Source organism: Scylla paramamosain, unplaced genomic scaffold, assembly GCF_035594125.1.
Source record: "Scylla paramamosain isolate STU-SP2022 unplaced genomic scaffold, ASM3559412v1 Contig48, whole genome shotgun sequence".
In the NCBI taxonomy this organism is placed as follows: domain Eukaryota; kingdom Metazoa; phylum Arthropoda; class Malacostraca; order Decapoda; family Portunidae; genus Scylla; species Scylla paramamosain.
The window spans coordinates 186,239-210,329 of NW_026973713.1; the positions used below are offsets into that span (position 1 = coordinate 186,239).

At 42.5% G+C, this 24,091-nt stretch overlaps 1 long non-coding RNA gene across 1 annotated transcript; it reads right to left on the reverse strand.

The window, feature by feature from the left end:
- Window positions 1–931: 931 nt before the first annotated feature.
- On the reverse strand, window positions 932–24,091 carry LOC135098158 (uncharacterized). Its single transcript, XR_010266621.1, has 3 exons — window positions 23,277–24,091; window positions 7,860–7,992; window positions 932–1,064 (listed from the first exon to the last, which is right to left on the reverse strand). It is a non-coding gene; the product is annotated as an uncharacterized LOC135098158 (long non-coding RNA).

Here is a 24,091-nt window from a genome sequence, read left to right on the forward strand (position 1 = left end):
TGCAGAGTATTGTGGAAAATGCATTACTGATCTATCTACATATCTGTCTATCTATTAATCTATCGCTCTCTTTGATTGTTCGTCTGTCTATCTGTATAAATCTACCTACCTATCTATTTATCTGTCTATCTATTCATTTGTGTTTGTGTTACTGAGGATAATCTCTCTCTCTCTTTCCAGTCAGAACAAGCGAAAAGGGAAGTTCAGTGCATAAAAAAGAGATAATTAGGTACAAGTGCCTGAAAACTCCTAATGAGCAGCGGAGTTTGCATCGCTGAGGTGAGGCTGTACTGATCTGTTTGTCTTTATACGCATTGATGTCTGATACCGTTTAATTTATATGAATAAAAACAAAGCGCACTACATATCATTACGAATTATAACTCGTAAAGTGGCTCAAAGCGACATGCACAATATTCTTTGAGCGCGATGCGTGGCAGCGGCATCAACATCTATAACTTTGTCTGTTTTCACCTTTAAAACAAAGTAAATATAAAGAAAACACAATTTGCCTTCACAGAAACTGTCAACGCAACGTTTATACAATGAAGAAAGAAAGGCAGATTTTTTCCCCCTTTTTTATTTAGTTTTGTATGTGTGTCTATGAGTATTTTGTATCCATGCAAAGGAACGTTCTCTTCTTATTTATTCTCGTGTTATTGCCTGACTTGCTTAATCAACACACACACACACACACACACACACACACACACACACACACACACACACACACACACAGGGAAGGTTGTGCTCAGACTATATTTTTTACAACTTAATGAAGGAACATACGACCGCAATGTACGGCCTCCACCAATGTCAGTGCTTGCCAAACACGTGGCTGCGAGTAACTGCAGTGCATTGCTTCGTGCTGCTTTTGTTTACAGTACTTGTCCACTGCTGTAATTGCTTCGTATTTATTTATTTATTTATCTTTTTCCGATCAAGTGTATGAGGTGAAGTGTGACGATCGAGGCGCTCTGCCATCTATATGCCGTGAGGTAGTCATTTCTGGTTGACGTGGTGACGGGATCTCAGTGTGGGCTCTTTTCCTGCGTGGTGCACTGCTGCGAGTAAGAAAATAAGGTGCTACATGAACACTTAGCCAATAACAAGCTGCTACCCGTGGGCTGCAGTGCTCAATGTAATTGTAATCGGATACACAGGAAATTAATACGTGTAAATGGAAATAGTCTGCGTGAGGGTCTTATTCTGAAACACTTTGCTCTCTCATTACGACCATTTTCAAAGGCCACAGAGATGCTTAGCCGAGTTCTCAAGAGTGATTCTCCTGTTAATAGTGTAGACATCGTTAATCTGTCACTACAGCCATAAACAAAAGCCTTGCAACCTGTGCCATTTCAACTAGAACCTTCTGAAAGTAGTGGAGGTGTGGCGGAGAGGTTTCACAATGCGGTCTTAAAAGTCTCCGGGTAAAGGGAGTTGCTGAGTATACGAGGAGAACATGTGGTATTATAACAATCTTATATCTAGCTACTGGGTTCACGTTATCTATTACTGTTTTCATTACTGAATACACAACAAGTGCATCCGTGTAAGTGAAATTTGTCTGAGTAATTCACCAGGTAAAGTGTTGCTGAGTATTAAAAATAGCCAGTCTTGAGCGTGCATGGCAAGGCGTGGCCGGCGTGAGGTAACAGTTACTGTCCATTACGCTGCTGCTGTGGTGGACGGTGATCGTTTTTGTGAATGAATAATAAGGTATTTCACACGCACACACACATACACACACACAAAAAAAAAAAAAATATATATATAGTTATAAATTAAAAGAATTGTAATGCACAAAATCTGGAGAGATTATTATGTAAGGGTGCCTGAAACCTGATGACGTGCGGTGGAGTGTGCGTCGCTGAGGTGAGGTTGTATTGCACCACACTTTGCTTATTTTGTGAATAACGCATCAGTGTGCAGTAAAGTTTAGTTTATGATGGAAATTAAAAAGAAAGCACTCGTATACATTATGAAATATAACTCGTAATGACGCTCAACGCAATATGCATAACATTCTCCCCGCGCCAGGAAAATAGAGTGGCGATATTTCACGTGTGTGGCGTTACGCTGAAATAACTAAATGAAGCCCAAATATAAGGTACCTTTATGAATGCCGTGCGGAGCGGACTGACGGCAGGATAACAGAGTATATTGCGGTATTTATTAAAAGAAATAATGCCGCGCGTCAGTCATTTAACAAGTCCTGGTTTACATTCATCCCACAAAAAATCTGATATTTGATTCTGCAAAGTGTTGTTGTTGGTGGTGGTGGTGGGAAGGTAGGATGACGTCAACTCAGGTCTCGCAGTGAGAGTGAAGCCTGGTTCAAACACACACACACACACACGCTACTACCATGTCTTGAACAACTTGAGTGAAGGAAAAGAAGAACGGTAAGCACAATATTTTACCTTTTACCAATGAATGAGTGTTTAACTCCCTAAAGTATGAGTGACTGTCATATTTCTGTGTTTTATCACTTTTTACTTGTCGTCGTCCGTTATTGCCTCGGGTTACGTGGTGACTTTTCTCTTCCAGATGTGCTGTCAATGACCAGGAAACTCATGGCTCAAGGAATAAACATCGCGAGGTGTTTCCGCCGCCTACACGCAACAAGGCAAAGTAGCAGCCCTCTATCGACAGTCTTACTAACTGCAATCTTTTTTTTTTTTTTTATGTAGGAGAGACACTGGCTAAGGGCAACAAAAATCCAATAAATAAAAAAAAAGCCCAGTGAGATGTCAGTTCCAGAAACGGTGATTTCTGGTGATATCTTAACTATACAATGTAACAGCCCCTTCTATCGGCAAGCTTTCCATATATTTTGTCAGCTGCACTATGGATGTTTATTATTATTATTATCGGTGAAGCAGCTTATGACAACATACTCCTGAGAAATTTTCCATGTGTTCCTATGCTCATGTTTTCAAACACTGACTTAGCTAATTGTGAACCACAAATGTAACTTAAGACGCAGCTGCAAGACTGCCATGACTCTCACACGCACACAAGAAGATGCAGATAATCCTTACTAACAATCGAATTAGGAAACATCAGGTGGGCTAAACATCCGGACCACAGCCACGCCACTCACCTCAGCAAACCCAGCGTCGTTTCCTGCGTCCGTGAAGCGCACATCACAAACAGCGGAGATTTAAGGGCAGGGTTTCTTTGCGTACGTTCCTCCAAACCACCACCACCACCACCACTGCCACCAATGATAACACAAATCACTCTCCCTCTCTCTCTTCTTCCCTCCTCATCCCGGCAGCAATTAAATGAGAAACCCTCGTTTGTCCAATATATCGTAGTGTATCTCCCAGTCAGCTTTGAGAGCCCGTAAGCTGGGGTCTTGTGCATAGTAGTGTTAATATGAAGTGGAAAGGTTGAAAACGAAATATCATTCCAATGAAAGCTGATGCAAAGAGTCACTCGGCGCTGTTGCAAAGAGGGAACTTCCGCCACAACGCCGCATCATTTTTATTTGTTTTTTGTCCTTTGACTTTGTAGGTCCTCTACAGTTATAAATTGAATGCATGCAATAGTTTTCTTCCATGAATGACGGTGAGGTATTTCAAACTGATAAAATACTTCACTCAAACTGATAAATTACTTCACTTAATTGTAATCGAGTTTAACTTTAAAGTGCCATGGATGAACCGCGAAACGCTGCGTAATCAGTAAAACCTTCAGACCCTGCCCTCATGTTTACGAGAGAAAGGAGAACATTTAAAAGCACTGACGCGAATATAAAGAGAATTGTTACCATGAAAATATAAAGTTTCCACATTCATTAACACTACGCCAGCTGTGCCAGAGTTGTTGAGTGCAAGACAACAGGTATAACATACACTAAGTATGTAGCAGTATATGACAACCGTGTGCTGTGTCGCGAGCACAAATACATGTTACAGTCATGGGTTACGTTATCACACGGTCACTCTTGTTTTTAACTGGAACTTCCAACTGAAGCGTACCACGTTGTTCGTATGCTAACAGTGAGAGCTCTTTTTAACAACGCAAAATTAAAGGAAATGTTTCTCATACCGCATTCTCCAAAATTTGCGGAAAACTAAACAGCACATATCACAGTACATCAACAAGCCTACGACACTCCCCGCTGGTACCGCTGCTGCTGCTGCCTCTAAGTAGCGAAACGACCCCACGCGCCTCCAAGCCTGACTCGGAGCATGTTTCAGTAGTGTTCGCTGCTCATTAGTTCGGAAGGCAAGGAGTGGGGACGTAGGTAGTGCTCAGGCTCTCTCTCTCTCTCTTTCTCTCTAAAAAAAAAAAAAAAAATATTCACCTTCATTCCCTCCGGTATTCACCTTCACTCTTCCCAGAGCTCCATTCACTGAGTGAGTGGCTGCGTGATGACTCGTCCTCTCAATGGATGGACCAAAAAAAGGAAGTGTAAAAATAAGTCCACCGAAAATGACTTTCAAGATTGTGTGACTCGATAGTTTCGTAGTAAGGTGTTTTGTTGAATCTATGCAAACACGACTATTTAATTTTTGTAACACTTTTACCTGGTGACCTTGACCTGCATCTGGTGAGTAACATCACCTACACACACTGACACCCCTCGCCCCACTCACCTATATGTGTTCTCTCCCTCACGTGACAGTGACGGAATGGCTGCACTGTACGGAGGGCAGACTCGTACGAATGCAGGGAACGAGCGGGTTTCTATGCATATCTTTGTTGAAGCTCTAAATATTATATAGAAGATTACAGAAATTTATGGATTGGGATGATAAGTGGAAATACAAGTAGGTAGGTGTGTTTCATAGAGGGACTGCCATGTGTAGGCCTTGTACCTTCTCTTATTTTCATATGCTCTCTCTCTCTCTCTCTCTCTCTCTCTCTCTCTCTCTCTCTCTCTTACAGTGAAGACTACCATCTCTCTCTCTCTCTCTCTCTCTCTTACAGTGAAGACTACACAATGGTACAAAAAAAAAAAGCCTCATGGTGTATCGCGTTGCATCATTAATTACTTCTCCAGGCAAAGGGTTTTCGCTCGGAAAAAAAAAAAAAAAAACGTTTGGAGAAATATATAAATGAGCAGAACGTCCAGCACTTTTACCACCGGCAGACAAGTGAGACCAAAGGATACGCGATGAAAACGATTGGAATAGTTATTACCAGCGACCTTTTTTTTTTTTTTTTTTTTTTTTTTACTTCTGATAAGGAAATGTATGTTCTCTGCCATGCGAGAAGAAAATGTAATAATTGGCCTGACTTAACCAGCGTGGGGAGCAAATAAACGAGTGCGAGTGAGTTAGTTAATTAATGAAATAAAGAAAAGCCAGTAAAGGCATGCGTGGGAGGCAGCAGGTGCCAAATTTATTAATAGGGAATATTTGACGAATAGAAGTGAACATATAGTGATATATCGATTGACAGTGGGGGTCTTCATGGCAATAAGGAGTATTTAAAAAGGAATTATTGTATATAACGATGCCTTTCTTATTTTCCTTTTTAATCATATACTTTAAAGGAAAATTTCACCATTCATTTTGCACATTATAACATTTTTTCCTTCACAGCTTTAAAACTTTATAAGAAAATTCTAACCTGGCGTCAGGGCAAAGAAGAACCAGCGTAAGGACATCTCTCATCCTCTGGCAAATCTCACCACTCGCCTCGCCTAAAGTGCAAGAGAAAGACAGACTCTATCTCTGTGTCGGACATCACTGCTCGCCTCCTCCAACACAGGCATGGGAGCATTTACGGCAATAACAAATCCAGGCTTATGGGAAGAAGACAATCTGATGCTATTGGTGATTCCTAAGTATGTGGGCGGCACGTGACATCATACTTCACTGTTTCATTACTACCACTATTACTACCACTGTTACTATCACCACCACCACTACCACCACCACCACCACCACACGCGGTCACCAGCCATCATTATCATACATCACTAACACACCCAAGGGACGGTTAATTCCACTTTGCAAGGCTAGCAATTTTACCTGGGCTTCTAATTGGCTCCGTGACTCAAGGTGGCGCGTGACAGATACAACCGGACCTCCACGATTACTTTAATATTTTTCCGTCTCTTATTTCACTTTTCCCTGACAGCTGCAGAAGGTATTCATTTTGTTTCCTCAGACAGCTGTACAGGATATCCGTTTATTTTTATTTTCACACATAAGCCTCCTCCTGCTGCCGCTCGGCGATAGACGGACGAGAAAACTGTTCCATATCTCTTCAGGTTTTCGTTGAATGTTAGGAGATATTGTTGATGAGTTGCTTCATACGTCCCCGTGCAGTGAAGGGAGGTTAATTGAGTGGCTCTGCCAGATTAGTAGCTTCAGGAAGGCTTGTTGTGGAGGAATCCAGATGACGTCATCAGATATTTTGTCTAAACAACAATAATGAAAGGGACGAATATCGCACGCATAAATAAATACCTCGACTGATACCAGGAAATGCTAATGTGGCTTTCTTGTGATCACTGACACACACACACACACACACACACACACACACACACACACACACACACACACACACACACACACACACACACACAAGATATTACAAGCAGATGAGGGGTTGGAATTCACGCGATAGATAAGAACAGGACCTTACACACACACACACACACACACACACACACACACACACACACACACACACACTAGTAATGTCCTTGAGTGTTATTTACCAGATTGAAGGTTGCTAAATGTAATGAGTAAGTAATTAGTGAGCAAAACAATGGTGTGTGTGTGTGTGTGTGTGTGTGTAAGGTCCTGTTCTTATCTATCGCGTGAATTCCAACTCCTCATCTGCTTGTAATATCTGACTGTCACAACTACAGCAAGTAATTTCACGATCGTGAGTAACATAAACATACACACAAATGCATAAATCAATAAACAAATACATGAATAACAAATACATTCAAACATACACATGCACAAACAGGAAAGCGGCCACAAAACAACAGTCCTCGCGCACACACGCACACCAGCCAGGCCAATGCAGCAACATCCTCGTTCCCCGCCCTCCAACCACACCACAAAACATCTTTTCTTTAGATATATCGGGGCGTAGAGGCGGGATGGGAGCGTGGTGGGAGGGTCCCTTCGAGGTTGACCTTCTAACTCCTGGTGGCAGGACGAGAAATAGGTCTTGAATTGAGACTTTTACGAGACGTGTTTTGAACGAGTGTGCAGGCCACCCTTGTTTACTACCGCGTCACTGGCCGAGGCTGGAACGGAACGCGACTGTACAGGACACGCCAGTGGGAGAGGGAGAAGGGAGAGGGAGAGGGAAGGGAAAGTAATGAAATGGAGTCGTGAGGAAGAGGTCTTGTGGAAGGAAGGGACGTGCTAGACAGTTCTTTCTTCGCTACTGTTGCCATGACAGTGACAAACCTTCCTTTTTACTACCGATTTGTACCTTTGAAAAAAAAAAAAAAAAGGAAAGGAAAGAAAGACAAGACATAATTTCCTTTTCTACTGTTCTTCGGAGACTCGAGACTCATTAAAGAAAATATCCAGGGACACAATGAAAATAGATAAATAAAACGGTTTCTCTTCTTTACAACTAGTATTGATTCAGCTCTTTTAGTATTCAGTTACTATAGGCTTCGTTAAGTAGAGCGGCCACCAAAACTAGTCTCTGATAAATACGTAATGTAGTACACTGCGTTGTGGTAAAATTTCACACAGATCGGCTTGGAACAGAGTAAAGATTAACTTCAGGAAACACATTAGAGTGCTGCAAAGACACTGAAAGGCATCTAGTCTCTGTGGCATAAATAGCGGCGCAGTACGACCTCGTTCTTACGGCAACAACAATGTTAGTGTAGCAATTAGAGCAACACTCACCCCAACCATGCTGCTCCTTTGCTCTTCACTCCTCGACGTCGGGTTAACCCAAGAGTACTGCAGTGTGGCTGCGGTTGTTGCATATGTACATTCCTCCACGTTGGCGCCTCCTCCCGGGCACACCACGCTGCATCTGTTTGTCCAATGGGAAGATTCTCTGTTGTCTCTGATTCGTTCGAAGGAAGGGAGTTAAAAGACATCATGAATGGAAGTCGGGAGAAAAATTATAAGTGACGAAATGAAATACGAGTGAGGAAAAGGTTACCAAAACAAAAGGAGAGAGGAGGTAAATATACAAAGAAAATTAAGAGAAGTGTATGATTAGAAAGGGAACAAACAAAGGACACCGAAAATTTCAAAACAAAGAGTGATAGAAAGAAAAGAAAGAAATAATTAATGAAACATGAAAAAGAAAGAAAGAAAGAAAGAAAGAAAGAGTGAAAGAAAGATAAAAACATATACAATTGTTGAAAACGGTGTCCTGCAAAACACACACACACACACACACACACACACACACACACACACACTGACACTTATTACGTTAAGCATCATAGGAACATTAACGAAAATCCTCACATAAGAAAAAGAAAAAAAATCTAAGCAAAGAAAAATAAAAAAAAACAACGAAACACGCAACACAAGTAAATAAACACGGACGACAGGATGACAAAGAGAGAAGAAAAGAAGAAGAAAAAAACAAGATAGGCAAGGCAGGCTGTTAAAAATATTCTTGTATTTTTCTCAAGTTACAAAACTCCTTCAGATTTGTGGATTGTAACTCCTTCAGATTTGTGGAGAGTTGCGGGAGGCAGCGAGTGAGCGATGGCATTGTGGCCGCGTGAACACTTTGCATGAGGAAAACGTATGAAAAGCTGCTCGTCAGTATCCGTAATCGAGTCAGAGAGAGAGAGAGAGAGAGAGAGAGAGAGAGAGAGAGAGACCTTTTACTTTTCATGTTCCTGGATTGTTTTCTTTAATGTTATTTCTCTTTGTCCTGCTCTTCCCTCTCACTCCTCTCTAACTCAAGTCTTCCCTTTAGTATGCTGTTTACCCTCTCTCTCTCTCTCTCTCTCTCTCTCTCTCTCTCTCTCTCTCTCTGTCTGTCTGTCTGTCTGTCTGTCTGTCTGTCTGTCTGTGTGTGTCATCGTACATGATCACACATTTATTCTCTCCTCAATCAAAGTATTTATTCTCTCCTCATTCAAAGTAATCTCGCCTTTAATAAGCCGCGCATTCCTTTCTGGTCTATATTTTCCCTTCTAGTTTTCCTTATGGCTCAATTTGTTTGCTTTTCCTCTAAGCTGTAGTCTTACCCTTCATGAATAGTTGCTGCTAAAATCATGAAGAACAACGACACCCACACACAACCACCCAGAGAGAGAGAGAGAGAGAGAGAGTGGATGTCCTCCTTCGCACCTCGATTATTTCACTCTGACGACCAGCTCTTTCACTCACTCCACTCTTCCCACAAACCCTTTATCCTCACCAACATTACATGCATTCTCCGCCTTCCTCGGACACCTGCTCCTCCTCTCTCACGCCCCCTCACGCCGCGGGGCAGGTGGGGATCCTTTCAGCCCCAGCAGACTTCGGGGTCTGGAGTGGCGCGAGGTGTCGGGTGCAGCGTTGGTCGATGCAACAGCTGCTCTCTCACGCTTCACTCTATTAACACTGAAGCGTTTTATGGGGAGGGAATGAAAAAAAAAGCGAAGAAGTGGCAAGTGTATGTGCCTGGTGGCTTCTCCTTGCCTTTCTTCTCACCTGGCGCTACGTGGAGAGGGAATGATCAAGACTAAATGATGAGGAAGCTACATTATGATAATTCCACCTTCCTGCTTTGATGTACTAAGTGCATTACGAAACTTATCATTATCAAACGTACACGTGCAGGTATTTACTCAGTTTTCTTAATGACAATAGTAGTGATGGTGGTGGTGATGATAATGAAGAGGACAGTGACTTAAGATCGAAGGTAGCACTATTAAGCGGAAGGGTGATAGAGGGATTGGCGGCATTTGTTTCAATACGAGTCGAAGCAGGAGGTTCACAGCAGGCGATCCACACACTAGCAACGCTGACTGAAGAACGTGGAAGTGGAGGGAGCTGTACATCACATGCAGTCATCAGGAAATAATCTGACAAGAAAAAAAAATGACCAACAACAACAACAAAATGAGAGAGAGAGAGAGAGAGAGAGAGAGAGAGAGAGAGAGAGAGAGAGAGAGAGAGAGAGAGAGAGAGAGAGAGAGAGAGAGAGAGAGAGAGAGAGGAGTGTGTGTGTACAGAGACGCAAGATTGTTAATCCCTTCTGTCTCCAGGACGTCGCAGCAATATTAACTGGAAATGATCAACAAGAGAGCTGAGTACTCTAAGTTGCTTTGGAGAAGAATCTTAATAATAATAAAAAAAAACAATGAAAAGATGATAAGAATTAGTCAACGAATTTCCTATACCATGATGAGATCCCCCACAAAGGAACGTGGCGTAAACAAAGCGTCGTGACATCTTTGAACAAGAGGAAACAACAGGAATATGATAAAATACAGGGAAAATTTCTGAACTCCCTCACGTCACAGCCGCAGAAGTCAGACTTACGCAGCTGCAGGGATAGTTTCTTCTTTTCAGTTTTAATATAGGATACTTTAAAACAGAAATTGAGCGCTGAGTGTTATAAATTCTTCTTCTTTTTTTTTCTTAATATACGAATTAGAGTAGATTGAGAAAAAAAAAAAAACAAGGCAAATGACGTAGTTGTTGTGAGGTCTGTCAAAGTTATTTTTTTAGCTCTCCTTCAATACAGAGACAGATGATAGAGAAGATGAAAAGTGTAGGATAACTTAATCATTTTATCTTTAACATAGAAAAAAAAGGTATCAGAAATTCTGCTGAATGAAAGACAATCCTTTCACTTCAACTTCTTGATACGATACATTTAAAGCAGAAAAGAGTAGGTGATGTAGATGGCTAAAGGTGTTTCATATATTTACTAAATCAACACAGGAGGACCTCGCCAAGGCAACACCATCATCACCACCACCACCACCACCACCCTGTCACTGCTTCCTCTAACTTGGCATCAATACCACAAAGCCGCCACACACTCGATAATTACGTTCAGTTTCTCGCACAGTAAGATCTCACGGAAATTAGGTCGTCACTCGGATTTGACATTACGTTGTTCCCAATTCAAGGCAGGAACTCACTGTAAATAATTAATGTAAACCAGGATGCATGTAAACCTCACTTTACACACACACACACACACACACACACACACACTGCCGGGTACAAAGGCCTGCCAGAATTGGTTGCTGTTTCTTGCATCATCATCTAAACACGAACGAAACAGCACAATCTCGAACTGGTTGCGTGAAATAACTGAAAGTGTATTTGCCCAAACAAACTTCCCGCTCTTCCATTCCAGCAGAAATCCCTTGGAACTTCGCCAAAAAACTCTTTCGGCTGACTTTACCAACTCAAATTGCTTCACAGCTGAAAAGCTGAATTTTTTCACCCCACACTTTGCCACGCTGCGACTCACGACACATGGGAATATACATAAACCAGGTCCTACTTTCCATACCCTTTAATACCTAGGCAGGGAAGATGTGATGTCACTTATATTGAACGCGTAAAGTGAAATGCTCACAGATTTAAAGCGATACTCAAAAAGTGAGTGACGTATGGCGATAGGGGAGCATCAGCAATGTGTGTGTGTGTGTGGGGGGGGGGTATTTTTTTCTATGGGGTGACTAGGGGAAGGGAAACAAATCCTGACACGACAAGATTAAATAGCAATAAAAGGAAGCGAGAGAGAAACAGAATTTTCCTTGACTTGTGTGTGTGTGTGTGTGTGTGTGTGTGTGTGTGTGTGTGTGTGTGTGTGTGTGTGTGCGCGCGCGCGCGTAGTTAACTGAGTTACATTCAATTATGATTTGAATTTGAACTGACGCAAAAAATGCGCGAATTGGGATTGTATTGGAATTGAAAAATAAAGGATCAGCATGAACAGACGTGGAATTCATGCCAGTGAGATATGAATTTGTGGGAATAAAGGAAATAAAATGTAATTCATATTTGTTGTGGAGCATTTTCGAAGGAACAGAGATGTTGATTATAATGTAATATTGAGTTTGTGTCATGGCGCATAAGAAAAAAAAAATGAAAGTTCAAATAAGCTTTCTATTTGTGTTAAATTTCTGATAGTGTCTGGTGTGCAATCTGCGTTAAAACCAATAAAATGAAACAGAAAACATAATTAGCTGAACTGAATCAAAATTGAAAAGCATGTGAATGAAACTGAATCTGAATTGAAGAGTCCAATTCAACCGGAAATGACTGGCGTATTTCGTTCTAAACTGCAGTTGAGCTGTACTGATAAAAATGCATTGATCCCAAGCATGAGAGAGAGAGAGAGAGAGAGAGAGAGAGAGAGAGAGAGAGAGAGAGAGAGAGAGAGAGAGAGAGAGAGAAACAGGACCGAAGTAGAACCAAGGAGAACCATCAAGACTGGGAAAGAATGAGAAATGTAATGCGGAAACAGAAGAGGAGAGGACAGAGTTACAGGAAGCTGGAGACAGAGAGACAGAGAAACTGGCCTGGGTAAGGAAAGACCGCTCTACACAAGGCGGGGGCGTGGCCTTCTGCTACAAAGAGACGGTCAGTGCTCAGGTGGTAGAGCCTCCCACGCCCGTGCCCGGGGAACTTGAGCTCCTGGCATTAAAAATAACGGACAGTAACGGGAAAGGTCTGTTGTGTGTGGGCTGCTATCGGCCTCCATCGCAGGGAACAGTGTTGCTAGACTACCTGTCAGAAAACTTAGACACTTTCATGACGGCCAGTCAGTGTGACAGTGTAGTAGTGATTGGCGACCTGAACCAGCACACGGTGAGAGACGCTTTTAACTCCCTACTGGTTGTGCACGACATGCATAATTATGTCACCTTCCCCACGCACAGGTCTGGGTCATCCCTGGACCCAGTAGTGACGGACCTCCCTCCCCACACAGTACAGTGTTATCCACTCGACTTTGTGGGCACCTCAGACCACGTGGCTGTCCTCACCAGGATACAATTCAGGACACCACGAGAGGAGAGCTTTACCCGCACCCTCTGGAGGTGGGAGGCCGCCGACTGGGATGCCCTCCGTGCCGCCCTGAAGACCACAGACTGGGGAGACGTGCTGCATGGCGACGCTAACCAGCAGGTGAGGCGGCTTACCCAGCTGCTCTACGCCCTGCAGGCCCGCTGGGTGCCGCACTCGGACCACAAAACCAAGGCATCAGACCAGCCCTGGTTTGGCCCTGCGTGCCGCTCTGCCTCTGATGCCAAGCACCGAGCCTGGCGTGCTCTTAAGAGACACCCCACTGCCAGGAACAGGTTAAGGCACCGAGAGGCAACAATACACATGAATACCACGCAAACATGGGCAGTGGAGCAGTGGAAAGCTAACCTCAAGAGTAAGCTAAGAGGAGGCCAGGTTGGTTGTAAACAGTGGTGGAGCCTTGTCAAGGACCAGCAGGGTGAGTCGCGGGGCACTTCCATCCCTGCACTCCACCGGGCAGACGGCAGCATTGCCCACACTGCTCGTGACAAAGCGGACCTCCTGGCCAAGCACTTCGCCGAAAAAATGTGCATCCCCGACCCTGAAAGACCATCTCCGCTACTCCCTCAAATCGTGAAAGAAACACTAGAGACAGTGAACACAAATGAAGAGGAAGTGAAAGTGATACTCGCAAACTTGGACGAGAAAAAAGCGGTGGCGCCACAGGACATCAGTCCCCGCGTACTCCGACAGTGTGCTGCGGAGCTGGCGCGCCCACTCGCTTCACTCTTTAACCACTGCCTCAGCAACGCCACATGGCCTGAAATGTGGAAGGGGAGTAGTGTGGTGCCTCTGCACAAGAAAAATGCAAAGACAGAGGCAAAAAACTACAGACCCGTGTCCCTGCTGCCTGTGCTGAGCAAAGTGCTGGAAACTGTTGTGGCCTCGAGAGTCACGCGGCACCTCGAGAGGCACCACCTGCTGAGCAACAGACAGTTTGGGTTCAGGCAGGGGAGGTCGGCGGCAGACCTGCACCTGCTCCTCTCGACGGAGTGGAGTGGGGCCTTGGACCAAGGGAAGACCACGGCTGTCGTGGCTCTTGACATCGAGGGGGCGTTCGACAAAGTGTGGCACGCAGCCCTCACCACAAAGCTCCGTGCTATAGGCGTGGACGGGGCTCTCCTCCAGCTCTTTGAGAATTACTTGAGAGACAGACATCTCAAAGTAATCATCAATGGGCGGGAATCAAATCCACAGCCCATAAGGGCAGGTGTTCCTCAAGGGAGCTGCCTCGGCCCTTTGCTGTGGAATGTGTATGTCAATGATCTGATGCACCTCGTTCCTACCGCGAAGGCGTTTGCAGATGACATAACACTATCCCACAGCTACGGACTGGAGGAGGAAGCTGCAGCCAACCACGACATCAACGCCACCCTGAGCCGTGTTGCAGCCTGGGGAAGGAAGTGGCAAGTAAAGTTTGCCGCTCACAAAACCCAGCAGCTCACTATCAACAGGACAAGTAGAGCCCCGCGCCTCACCTTCAACGGGGAGACACTGACGCCGCGGGATGAGGTGGAGGTGCTGGGGGTCACTTACGACCGTAAGTTGACCTTCAGAACCCACGTGGAGCGACTCGCCAGAGAGGCCTCAGGGAAGCTGGCATCCCTGAGGAGAATCTCCTACCTCCTTGACGCCAAGGGACTGGAGTTACTCTACAAGGCGCAGGTCCGCTCCTCCTTGGAGTACGCGTGCCTGGCCTGGGGCGGCGCGGCAAACAAGCACCTCGCTCTCCTGGACAAGGTGCAGGACCGAGCGGCGAGACTCATCAGGAACAGTGAGCTCGGCCTTCAGCCTGCACTGCACACCCTCCAGCACCGACGAGACGTGGCGGGCCTCACCGTCATGTTCAAGGTGCAACAGCAACGGGTGCCGCACCTACAGGCTCTCCGGCAGCCTGCCCGACATGCCGAAGTCACCACCAGAGCTGTCACACGTGGCCCTGGGGAGCTGCACCAGCCCAGGTGCAGAACGTGGCACCATCAAAGACAGTTTCTGAACACATACATTGGCTGGTGGAACGAGTTTGTTACCGTGCAGCCAAGTGTTGAGGGCTGGACCAGGCAGCAGTTCAAGACTGCAGTGAATGTGTGGTTGTAACAGACAAACAGAGAGAGGCTTTCAGATAGAAGGCATTAACAATGACTTCTTTAGCCTAAATTGTTGTATGAAATATGTAAAGTATATGTACAGCAACTCTGTAAACACATATCATGTAGATTTGTATAAATAAAAAAAAAAAAAAAAAAAAAAAAACAGTGGAAGAGAAAGGAATAGAAGGAGAAAAGTAAAGAGAAAGACGCTTGCAAGAAGAGGGAAAGAAAGAGAGAGAGAAGAGGGCATGAAGTGGCCTCAAACCTAGCTGGAAAAGAGGCTCACTGGACAACTTGAGCCGGCAATTGGACTGGACGGCGCTTGAGGGAGGGAAAAGTTGAGTCCGCAGCCTTCTTGAGAGTCCTTTAGCCTCCGCATTCGGCTCCTATCGGGGTAAACTTTTCGGTGTTCCTTATCACCTTCCAGCACACACACACGCGCCATCTCTCTCTCTCTCTCTGTCTACTGTCTGGCCTTTCTTTCTTTGCCTTTGTTTTTTTTCTTTTTAGTTTGTTTGTTTTTTCTGTGTGCCTGCCTCTATTTCTCCGCCTCAAACAAACCTAACCTAACCCCCTCACGTGTTGAACAATGCGTGTTCATCATCATATGTGCATGATTAAGCTGCTCCATAAGGAGCCACTATTGCTAACATTGATCAAAAAATGCAAATGTTACGTATCTCAACATAATCCACCTAACCTAACCAAAACTGTTATCCTGCCAGGAGCTACTATTCAGTAATTATACTGTAGCAGGGAGTGAAACTTTTACAAAATGAAACTAGAATATCAGTACACTATCGCATGTCCACCCCCAAACAGCTACTGTTTGTGGAGGAAGTATTGTCAAGATTTCTTGCACACACACACACACACACACACACACACACACATTCATGCATACAGTAAACCCTTTACAAATTAGGATTGCCATCACATCCATGGTTGCATGTAAGTGCAAGCTGATCTACAGTGTTCAACTTAGAAGAGTTGCCATGGTGTAAATTTTGTGCTGTGATTGCTACTAAATACTTTACTGACCATTGTTAGGAAATTTATTTTTCAGATTGTATGCAATTTACTTGTTTATTTAATTACTATTTATCTTATTTCTCAGCAAGGTGAGTGATAAGGATTCAGGTGTCCAATCTGAGACTTTGGTGTAGACAATCGTATACATGATCCACACCAGCAGTCTGAGAGTTGTTCAAGTATTAGTTCTGGTATTTATACTGTAGAGTTTTTAATAAAAACCTGGAAAGCAAAAAAATCAAGTAAATTTCTAAGTGACAAAGGATAGCAAGAGGAAAGAAAGTGTATGCAGTTAGTAAGCTGGAATAAATCAGTGAGTGATGAAAATGGTAAAGTGGCAGCACCTTAACATAACATGACAAAATAAGGGAAGCTGCAAGAAGCTGTAAGGCCTAAACATAGCAGTCCTTGCAAGAAACATTCCTACCCATTTCCACCTATCATCTTTGTCCTTAAATTTGTCTTCTAATCTTTTATAGTTTCCTAATGACCTGCTACTAACATTCTAATTACCGAGTCTGTTCCATTCATCTACCACCTTTATTGAGAACCAGTTCCTTCCTGCTTCTTTTCTAGATCAAACTTTATGAAGCTTGATCCCATTATTTCTTGATCTATTCTGATTACTAACACTTCGCTTACTCGCAGAGAATGGTGACGATGAATGAAATGACCAGAAGGACATGCAGGAATAAAACCAATGGTACAAGATAATGATCTGCTGTGGTGCAAGTGGATGATCAATCAGGTGTGCTGAAAACTAGACGGGTTTATATTTTGTTTTCTGTCTTAAGTATTTAGTAATTTGATGTTTTACTTTTCTGAACCTTATTCTGTAGACCTTTGTTGTGGTAAACGATCTATTATTAATGTCCATATGTTGAAGAACACTTCTTTTCTTGATAATCACTTATGATGTGGCCACAAACAAAATTCCTGCTTTCCGCTCTGTCCACTGTAAGTCCCTTGACATTGCCACTCAACATTTACACTAGACATTCACACACTCAGTCTCTCATCATCCATTTTCTACATATGATAAAAATATCTCAAGATATTCCCCTTTTATACATGAAGCATATACACTTTTGCTGTGTTGGTAGCAGTTTTGTCATAAATTTTGTGGTCACTGCAAGTCCACATCCTTGTTCAAGATAGAGCATACTAAACCAGTGCTTATCTTCATCTTGTTTACTAGTTTCCAGATGGAAATTTGATGGTTCTGCATAACTGAAGTCAACACTTGGTTAATGGTCTTGTCATTTTGGCTTGTTGAGGGCCTGTAGGAGTGTGAATTATTCTTATGCAACATGATATTATCTTTGGACTGGTTGTACCACTCCTTTACTTGTGTGATCATGTGATGACCATGGTATTATTGCTGAATCTCTGCTGAGTCTTATGAATGTAGTTGACATTTGGGTATTGTCAAGCTTGTGACAAAACTTCATGTAATACTTCTGTTAAAGCCTTTGTTATTTTAAAATCCAAAGAGCACTAAATACACTCTCTCTTATAAGTGAGCTGCCAGTGACTGATACCCTTGAATGGAAAAAATCACATGTGTACATGCATAAAGATATTCTATGCCTTCTCACCAGGAAAATTTCAATATAAAACTTTTTAACTTTTTTATTTGATTTCATAATGGAATGATTACCAGATGAACAATTTTAAGTTGGACTTTGATTGAGTTGATAGATGCAATTGTACATCTGTATCATATTGGACAAAATTTGGATGTCTTGATTTTTATGATCATAGATTTAGTGCTCAATGAATTTATGTTCAACAAGTGCCACTTCTTAAAAATGTTCCCATATTCTTCATTCCCTGGCCATGTCTTGATTTTATATATTGTTTGAGTTTTACTCAAACAGCAACACCTTCACTGCATCTGTCTTCAAGTTAGGTTTTGTATATGAATTTGCAAACTAATCAATCCTGCAGCACTCAATCATTCTCACTCAGTAAGAGTCCATCATCAACACAGGCATAGGTACTCTCCACATTTTCCTCTTTCTCATCAATAATATTCCTGCATCTACTACTTCATTATTTCCTTCTTGACTCCAGTCATATACAGAATAACATTTTCTAGTTCAGGTCTAACTTTGAATATTTTTTTTATGTAATCTTCTACAACTTCCATGACTATATTTGTATCAGCATAGAAATTCTAGATTGCTTTCAGAAATGTTCTATCCACTGCATATGCTTGAAATACTTTATGTAAACCCTTCTTCTTAATTCTTCCACATACTATTCCTACACTCATGAATATAGCAGTGCAATGACCAGAAAAGATCCATGAATATAACATGCTAATCCTCAGTATACAGTTTGAAGTGACAAAGAAATAAACATATATAGTAATGAATTGTGACTTTAGTATTACTTATGTTCATTTGCAGGTAGTAACCACATGAAAGATGGAGGAGTACAAGGTGCTGGAGGCAATAGGACAAGGTTCATTTGGAAGAGTGTTCCGAGGAAAATGCCTCCTTAGGGGGCAAATTGTAGCTCTCAAGTTTATTCCAAAAAGAAATAAAGTAGAAAGAGAATTAAAAAGTCTCCTGCAAGAATGTGAAATTCAAAGAGGTCTGGCACATCCAAATATTGTTCGTACAATTGACTCGTTTGAGACAGAAAATGAAGTTGTGGCTATTAGTGAGTATGTGCCTGGCCAACTTTTTCAACTTTTAGAGTCTAATGGTCCATTAAGAGAGGAAAGAGTTCAACAGATTGCTTGCAACTTAGTTTCAGCAATTTATTATTTGCATTCTCATAGAATTCTCCATAGAGACATAAGCCCCAAAACATTTTGCTCTCATCAACTAGTGAAGCAAAACTGTGACTTTGGATCCTCCAGAAAAATGTGCATCAATACCTATGTATTGACATCTGTTAAAGGCACTCCATTGTATATGGCACTTGAATTAATTGAGGAGAAACCTTATGATCACAATGCAGATTTGTGGTCCCTTGGGTGCATCCTTTATGAACCACTTCTTGGAAAGCCACCCTTTTGTACCACTTGTATAGTTCAGTTAATCAAAATGGTGAGAAGTGAACCAGTCATATGGCCGGGAGGATGGAGCAAGGATTGTTCCACTTTTTTACATGGACTCCTTGAGAAAGATCCAAGCAAAAGGCTCACATGGCCAGCTTTACTTGAGCATCCTTGGGTTCAGGAGGGAGTAGTGTTTGTTGAACATTCTCTGAATATAATGCCTCTCACTGATCCTTTGACAGTGTCTCAACACCAGCTAAAACAACAACAATGTAAAGAATTAGTAGAAAGAGCTGCTGGACAGTCAAGAGTGGCTGGCCAGTCTAACATTAGAAAGTTGTCTCTATATCAAAAAAAGTTTCACCACAAAGACTTGAATTGTCAACTTTGCAGGCTGATAGAGCAGTGGATGATGTATCTTTACCTCCTGCACCTGTAAGCTTTCCTCACCAGAATGAGAGAAAGAAAAGCATAGGAATTCCTCAAATAGATGGTGAAACCTTAAAAAAGTTACCAGCAGTTCATCTCCAAACTGGCTCATGTCAAGAGGATCAAGGCTCAAGATCTCCATCTCCATATCAACAGCATTACAGAGGAAGAGAGAAAATGATTCGAGTTTGTTTAGATATCTAGTTCAACTGATGCATCAGTTCAAAGCCTGAAACAGTGTGTACACACAGTGGAAGCTGATGTCCACATTAATGGATCCTCAAAGGAATCTGTTCCAGCAGCTGGACAAGATTATGAACCTGATGTTAAGAAGTGCAATTGGGGCATCAGTCAGGAAACTCAGCAGAATATCTCAGGAGCCAGGGTTCAAGGAAGAGGATGTCAAAGACTTTCAGACATATGGACCAGTACCTCTAGAAGATCGCAAAGATAGTATGGTCAGTTGCCTAGCAAATTCAATAGATTCCTCTAGAAGGGGAAGCAGACTTTCCAATACAGTGTTAGAGTTAATGCAAGATGGAAGACCAAATGTGCCAAACATAAATGAGGAGAGTTATGCTCCATTTACTGAAGAAAGACTGTTGACTGTTATGAGTGGAAAGACTAGTAGTGCTGCAGTGTTTACTCTTCACAGTTTCAATTTTGAAGACACACCAATTGAAACAGAGGAATGGTGTCAGTTTATTGATAAATCATTGGCAGATGTACTTGATGGAAATTGTAGCATATTTCTTGAACAAACAGAATTGTCCATTTTTGTTTCTTCTTGGAGAAATCAAAACATGTTCGCTGACAGTTATAAATAAACTTACAGCTTTGCTGTCGTTGTCCATGACTATGGATGATATGAAGAATAGTAAGGAAAGTGTGATTAAGGTGTATCTTGAGTGTAAACTGGTACCAAATTTAGTGTATTGTTGCAAACTGATATCACGGGTAGAAAACTATAAGCTAAAAAGAACAGTTGAATTTGATAAAGATCAGATCGATTCAGTGGGAAGTATTACTGCATTAATGTGCCATTTAGTGTATCTTGAAAAAGATTTTCTATTTTAGTTTTGCAACTGTGTTTGTGTATTAAATGCTTTTAACGTGATGAAAAGATCCTAAGCCTAGATAATGTGCTTCCAAGTTTAGTTGCAGACATGCTGGCAATACTGAATCACATCTTGAGAAAAACACCTGAGAGTCAAACAGTTGTGGGAAAGATCTTAGGTAGTGACACCTCAGTTCTCTTGCTGCTGGGTACTCTTATTACCCACCCAGTACCTGTCGTGCGGGCAAGGCTGTGCACCCTCATCGGATATTTGGCCAAGTGCTGCCCTCAGGTGGCAAAGCTGTTTGAAGGTCAGCACAAACTTATATGTGATTTAATCAATTTGGAAAGTGATCTTGTTCCTCAAGTGAGAAAAGCTACTTCTTTTGCAGTATCATGTTTACAATCATTCACAGAACTAATACCTGATGATTCATGCTCTGGATGTGACTACTAAATGCATGATTTAATCAATTTGGAAAGTGACCTTGTTCCTCAAGTGAGAAAAACTGCTTCTTTTGCAGTATCATGTTTACAGATCATTCACAGAACTAATACCTGATGATTCATGCTCTTGATGTGACTACTAAAATGCTCATTTCTCTATGATATGGGAACGGAGTGTTCTTGAAAAAGAGGCAGGAATGACAAAAATGAGAATTTGTGGCTGTTATTAGATTGGTAGTGTTCAGTAGAGATATATAACAGTAAGATTTACATTAATTTCACAACCACAAGCATTCCTTCACTCTAGTATAATAAGCCTCTGTGTGGGTAGAGGACTGATCCTCACTGACCACACTGTACTGCGGTCACTTGTTTAGCATGCCTCTGGTAATCATAATAAACCATTTCCTTCATCTGACTTAATTAGCTGAATGGGCCACGCACACACAAACTTCCAGTAGATGTCGAGGCTTTCTAGGGCTGGATCATGGTTTACTCTTTCACATCTGCTTTCCACCCACTGGGTGATGCATAGTCCCTCTTCCTTCTTCTTTTATATCTAATGGTCTCTGTGTTGTCCCTCCTTTCCATGAAGTGTTTCCTTTAGCATACACCTCTTTTACCTGACTCACTTGTCTTCACTGATCTCTTCCATTCTTTCTCCACATGCCTAAGATATCATCACACTCCCTCAACTGGTTGGTCAGCTGACTCTGACCAACCTGACTCTGATCAATTCTCAGCACTTTCTTTTTTACAATTCTTGGCACTTTCTTAGCACTTTCTTATTTTTTTACTTGATCCATAGGTCCATACATGTTCCTCATACATCTTATCATAATCAACATTTAATGTCCTCCCTCATGCTCCCATACTACATGTTTCAGCCCCTTAAAATGCATATGGTAAATACCACCAAAATATTTTTTATAAAAAAAAAAAAAAAAAAAAATCGTAGAATATAAACTGGAAGTCAGGAGAGAATAACTAAATGACTAAAAATACAGTATTAATCATAATGATGTGAACTGCCAGTGTATTCTGTAATTTTTCATGCAACAGTCAATAAGATCGAGTAAACACTGTTTTGATAATATGTATACTGGTAATAGCAAAAGAAAGTTAAATTTAAACATCAGCATTGATCAAGAAGGCGTTAACACTACCATAATAAACATTAACTAACGGAAACAAAGGTGAAAATATGAACACGTAGCGTTATTAGTCAGCAGAATCAAGAACACGTTGACACTACCATAATAAACATTAACGAAAACAAAGGTGAAAATATGAACACGTAGCGTTATTAGTCAGCAGAATTGTACTGGTTTTCATAAATATTTACTGACGCTTTCTTCCATTCAAGTAAATAAGATGACATGGAGCAATTCTATGAGTGTTCATGGATTCAACACGTGCACCGAACGTTAGCAAAATGTCTCATAAGACCGTAGATTTTATTACGGTCGGGATCAATAACGCCTTACTTCACGAAGCGGAAGCCTCATAACTCACAATCCCTAGATAGTATAAAGAAAGTTCTGCTTACGCCCTCTGTTCAGTGCCTCACGGGCGGGATGTCACGAGAAAGACATCAATACTAACGACACATCTGGCAGTGAGTGACAGCCCTCCATCGCGCATGGAGGAGGCCGCCTGCTCCACCTCACCTGTCGTTAGGAACCCAGCGTGGCCTGAAGGATGAGTTCTCTTGCTTACCTGGAAGGACAAAATAACACTTAGCACTGGAACCCACATAAAGACAAATAATAATGCGACTAAACTAATGATGAAAACAAACACTGGGGCCCATGCATGATAGATCGTGATCTGTATTACCAAATTTCAAACGTATTACAAAATCAAATATAAATAATCAAATTATCATAAAATATCACCCATCATTAAACTCCTTCCTATTTTTGTCTCTCGCAGGCAGTGTCATATTACGACAAATTAATTTCATAAACTTTGTTGTGGTTACGAAGAGTGGACACAGCCACGCTAAATGAAGGCCCAGCACCAGCCTTCGTCATCCTGGCCTCGCCCCTCACAGCGGTGCTTGTACAATTTCCAACCAGCCTTCGCCATCCTGGCCTCGCCCCTCACAGCGGTGCTTGTACAATTTCCAACCAGCCTTCGCCATCCTGGCCTCGCCCCGCACAGCGGTGCTTATACAATTTCCAGTCTTATGTTTTTTTTACTACCGTCAGGGTGACGTTCACAATGAGAGAGAGACTTGCCTTGCGTTGCGTTGCGTTGCGATAGAAAAGAACAGCTGAACAAATGCGTAATGGTGGCAAGTGATGAGAGCTGTGTGCCTCCTTGTGTCTGCTGGCCTCACTATCTCAGCTCCTGCAGAGTATCCCTACCAAGGAGGGAGGGGAATGGTGATGAAGGCACTCGAGGCTTTGCTCCGAAGCGGTGACGCTGTCTCACGAGGAGTCAGCTGCTCGAGGATTCAGGAGAAGGAAGAGAAACCGTGACCGAGACACACCGCCCTTAAGGTGGAGGAAGGACAATCATTCCTCTCCCTTTACCACAGTAGTTAGAGGGGTGCTTACATGGTTGGCGATTCCCTCACACCCACTAATCAAGTTGTTAGTGTAGTCATTAACAAGCTTTAAAAGAAAATATTTCTAGATAAGAATGGCATTTGGAAACTGACCCACGTAGGCGTGATAGCTTCATACAGTTTATCTTATTTAGTTTATATATATTTAATTTTAGTTAATTTGTTGTTTTCTTGCATTTTATCAGCGTTGTGAAGATACGACAGTTGCCTATCAGCGTAGGAATTGGATGACTCCTGCGTCACACACCCTGGCACTTTCCCCCCCTAAATTTCGAGATCCACTTCTCCCGTGCACCGTGCACCGTTCTTCCTGGCACCACCCGCGGGGCCTCTTCTCACCCCTCGGCAGTAAGGGCTGTAGTGTTAGCCTAACATATCCCCTCGAAAAAGATATTTCATTCATATCAACACCCTGGGGAGCACGAGCTGGAGATCCCGTCCGTACGTACAGGCCAAAGAGGCGTCTCGCCTAGTAAACATCAA